This window comes from Toxotes jaculatrix, chromosome 17 (assembly GCF_017976425.1).
Source record: "Toxotes jaculatrix isolate fToxJac2 chromosome 17, fToxJac2.pri, whole genome shotgun sequence".
Lineage (NCBI taxonomy): Eukaryota > Metazoa > Chordata > Actinopteri > Toxotidae > Toxotes > Toxotes jaculatrix.
Window position 1 is genome coordinate 15,939,370 of NC_054410.1, and position 4,443 is coordinate 15,943,812.

The window sequence follows — 4,443 nt, forward strand, 5'->3', positions numbered from 1 at the left end:
CCAGCCCAGCCCTGAGAGTTGTTCCAATGTCACCAGACTTCTACAGCCACATATTTTGCATCAGCTTCCCGATGACCAGACCTGAAGTGTAGTAAGAGGTGCAACAAATAAAGCTATTTCAAGTCTGTCCTTTCAAATACTGCCTGTCCTTTCAAATACTAGGAAGCAATAACACAATGGAATGTGATCTTTAATTATTTTATGTGTGCAGGTGATTTGATTATATTACTGCATGGTCTTCAGCAGCTGTTGAGTATATGCATCCAATAGGGAGGCCTTTGTATGATTGGTTTTCTGATTGTCTATATAATATCTGTCCACATTGAGAGGGCTGAACAAATACTGAAGCAAAAATTAACAGGTCAAATCTCTGTTTCTAACTTGACCCTCTTCTTTACTGGTTAATGTTTATCTTGTTTGTAACTCAGAATAATCAGTGACGGTTTATTGTTTACTTCTACTCTACCAGATGTTTGATTATTTTTGTGCTACTTGAGCCTTGATAGTTTATATGATATAGCAGAAGTCATGGGAAAGTCACTCAGCCATGCATTTTTCTTTTCCTTAAGGTGAAAGTCTGGTCACCACAGGGAAACGCCTGGCGAAAGTAATGACACTCTTATCACTAGGTGGAAACCAAAGCAAACAAAAGACGCAGCAGCTAACCAACAGATAAACTCACAGAGGAATTATGTCAGATGGACATGGTCACATTCACTCCCTCTTTGTCAGTTCTTTTGTGTTGCAATGTACATCTGACCCAAGAGCAGTTTGTTCACACATTGCCATTGCTGAATTGTGTGGGTGTGGGCCTGACGTAATGTTTTGTTCACTAAAATGAAAACACACTTCAGCGGACACAAATGCATAGACCGACAGACAGACAGAAACCCACTGGACAGACCTTCTGGTTGTTAGCTCTTTGCATTCCTTCACTTTGGCTGTCATTTGTTCATTGACTTTCCCAAGCACCTTGATACCTGGAGATACAAGGTCATCCAAGAGTTCTCAAGCTCTGGAACAACCTCAAAGACTTTTTTTTTTTTACCTTATTGTTGTCCTGTCTGTGACACTCAAAGTGAGTCAGAGCAAAGACAAACGCAAAAAACAAAGCACATTTGTTTGACAGACCCCTTCCTCCCCACATATGAAGTCATCCCCCTACATGTGGTATCGAAGAAGAAGATCTATCCAAACTGAGGTCATGAGAAGTGTATTTTGATTGAATGCCATATTTCCCACACCCAACATGAAGTCATGTGGTGGGATCCAGTAAGGAAGAGGGTTTGTTATGATTTCATTCTGTATATATAATGCCCACAGGACGGTGGTCCTGTCTGGGCCCATTGGGGCTGCGGTTGTTATGAATCACAGTAGAAATATGGGTTGGTTGAAGTAGCTGCCATTCCCACACTTATATGAGATGTGATCAGAATGAATAGCACTCACATTTAATGAACACAAGATGGGTGATAAAATGTTGCTGTGGGACTCGAGCTCCACTGAGGAAGCTTCAGTGTAAATCTTTGTTGAATGTTTTATCAAAGGAAACAAATGATGTGAAGACAACATGATGTGAGGCAAGTTAATCTATGATGTTATTAACCAGCTTTGTCAAATGATGATGTAACCTGCATTTTATACCTTCATTTTTCACTGGGGCCCCCCCCCCCAAAGCAAAGTAAGGGGTCCCATCCATCTGTTGTGTCTGTCGTCAATACGCTCCTGCAACGTTAGCGACCCTATGTTCACTTCCACTTCTTCTGCTCAGACATCACCTCGGCTCTCCCGGGTCGTTTTCAGTTTTGGGAGGCGCTGACAGATGCTAACGAGCTGTCCAAGCAGAGAGAGAGATTAGACCATGCTGAGACAATGGGGAACATGGCGTTCCTGGTCCCAAGCCATGAAGTGACCACAGAGGTTTTTGGCAAAACAAATGAAGGCCAAAGAAAAATGAAGAAGAAAAGTCATGGAGTGACAGGACATGGGTAGAACTTTATACTGATGTTTATGCTTGTGGCCACCTGTATATACTATGTTGTTTTAGATTAGTGCCTTTGGGAATAAGCTTAGCACAAAGACTAGCTCCCCGTAAAATGAGAAATAAATTATTCATCATTTCTTTGTTTTTTTTTACACTGATTTACGGATCAAACAAATATATAAATATAACTTATTAAATAATGAGTTTTAGAGGTGCTGGTAGGCAGACTTTGTTAACTTTGGGCAAGAAATCAAATGGGCGTTTTTCCCACAGTGTCGAACTATCCCTTTAACTCCACTGCCACCAAGTGGTTTCAGCAGAACAACCTGAATTAGCTGCCACCAAATGTCCAGATATAATGATTACTTTCCCTGAGACATGACTGGCAGGACCTTATTATTTGGTTTGGTTTGTCACAAAACACACAGCATACGGGAAACACTGGTTATATTTGCCGATTGTTTTGATCTCCCATTTCACAATAAGTGCAAAGTCAGACTTTTACTCATATAACACTGTAGTTCCACAGAACACCAAATGACTTATAGGAAATTGTCCTAAAAATGCCAGTTAATCTCTGAGTACCACAAAAATACCACAACACACGTATCACAGTGATTACCACAGGAATTCCGATGCTGAAGTACCACAACTTCTTTCATGTGGTGCTGTGCCTTAGGATTTTTTTTAAAAGGTTGACAGACAAGTATGTCTAATTAGGGTTTGGATTTTCCACTTCCTAACACAGAAATAGTGTCCTGTCCAAAATGAGAATTTTCATCATCCAACATTTTCACTCAAACTACCATTCATCCTTAGACTAGCTGAGCCTGATTCAAGAGATTATATTCATTATTATACTCACCATTACTACTCAGCAAAAACTTTGAATCTAAAAACACTTCTGACAAACTGAAACCTGACCTATTGGACCTATTTGCTGAGATAATTTACCGAACAATGTAATAACATAATAATGCTTAGTGCTCACTATCCTTGTATTTGACTTGGACAAAAAGAATGTGGTTTATTTTACCAGTTTTACAACTGTTTTGTTTTCAGTGGAATTCGATATTGCTATAGTAAATACTTGAAAGAAGTCATCCAAATGACTGGATTCACAATAGTTTACATCTGGTTTCACTTTTTGCACAGTTGAACCCTGCTGAACTTGTTAGAGCATCAATCACACATCCAGTAAAATACCAGAACACAATACTGACTCAACTCTGAATTATCATTAATACAGAGGTTATTGCTGAACATGCTGTAGACATCTCATCTCCTGTGGTTTCTATGTTTATTGATGTAAGTCTGTTTTTAAAGGCTAAATTGGCTTGGAAATTATATACTCTTACGCATTTCAGTCTTTATTTTTCTTCTGATGTTTCAATTATAGTGATGACTCACCATCTCAAAAATGTTAATTACTTATGTTTCATTTCCTGTTTTTGATGGTCACACTCTATAGACTTGCATTGAGGAACTGACTCTCTGTCGCCCTCCTCTGTTAAGATAGTAAAATAGAAATTCCAGATCCTCATTGACTGCATCAAGCCCATAGAGGAAAAAATAGAGAAATATAGGGACATAGTCTATGTTACTGTTCATTTGACAAAAAATGGTAAATTCCTTTGAAACTTCTCCTTCCTATTTCCTATTCTCCTTTTTTTTTCTTTTTGGATCTAAGAGCATTCTCCCAAGGACAGCTACAGCAAAAAAACAGAGCTGTCACTCATCTGCCAAACCCTGGAGGAGAAGGGTATTTCCAGCTCGAGCTCTGACACTTGTGACCCAGCGTGGGGCATCAGCAGAGCTGGGAGACCACAGGGCCACAGGGTTCATTCCAAACAACAGCTGTGCATCACCCAGCATGACAAAACACTTGAACAATGAAGGTCTGCCCTGCAGTGGACTGTGGGCATGCAGGCTGCTCATCAGTTTAAGCTCAGAGGTTTCAATTAGTTCAACATGATGGTGATGTCCAAAGCTGAATTTATGGCCTAATAATGATGGCGGAAGCCAGAGGATATTGCTCGATAATGACTCTCCCACTCCCACTTTTTTTCATTAAATGAACATAAATATCTGAAATTGCCTTTTTGTTTATTTTTTATATACATGTAACCCACATGTAATTTGCGTTTGGCACTTCTGTCAGTAGAAGGCAGCTTTTGAAGCCATTAAAAATCCAGTAGTTACACAAAAATGCATTAAGGTTTCATTAAGAGAAATAAATAATGGCACAGTGATTTGCTTCTTCAGGACTACATCAACCAACAGTGCTTCACTTCAGTAGAGTCGCTGAAATGTTCTCTTCTGGCTGTGAAGCATCACTACATCAACACCCAACCGATTTTCAAGGGCAAAGCAAAACCCCGCCTACTTCAATTTGATTGGTCGAAGTTAACATTCTCGCCACCTCATTGGGCTCTCAGACGTCAATTGAGTGACGAAGA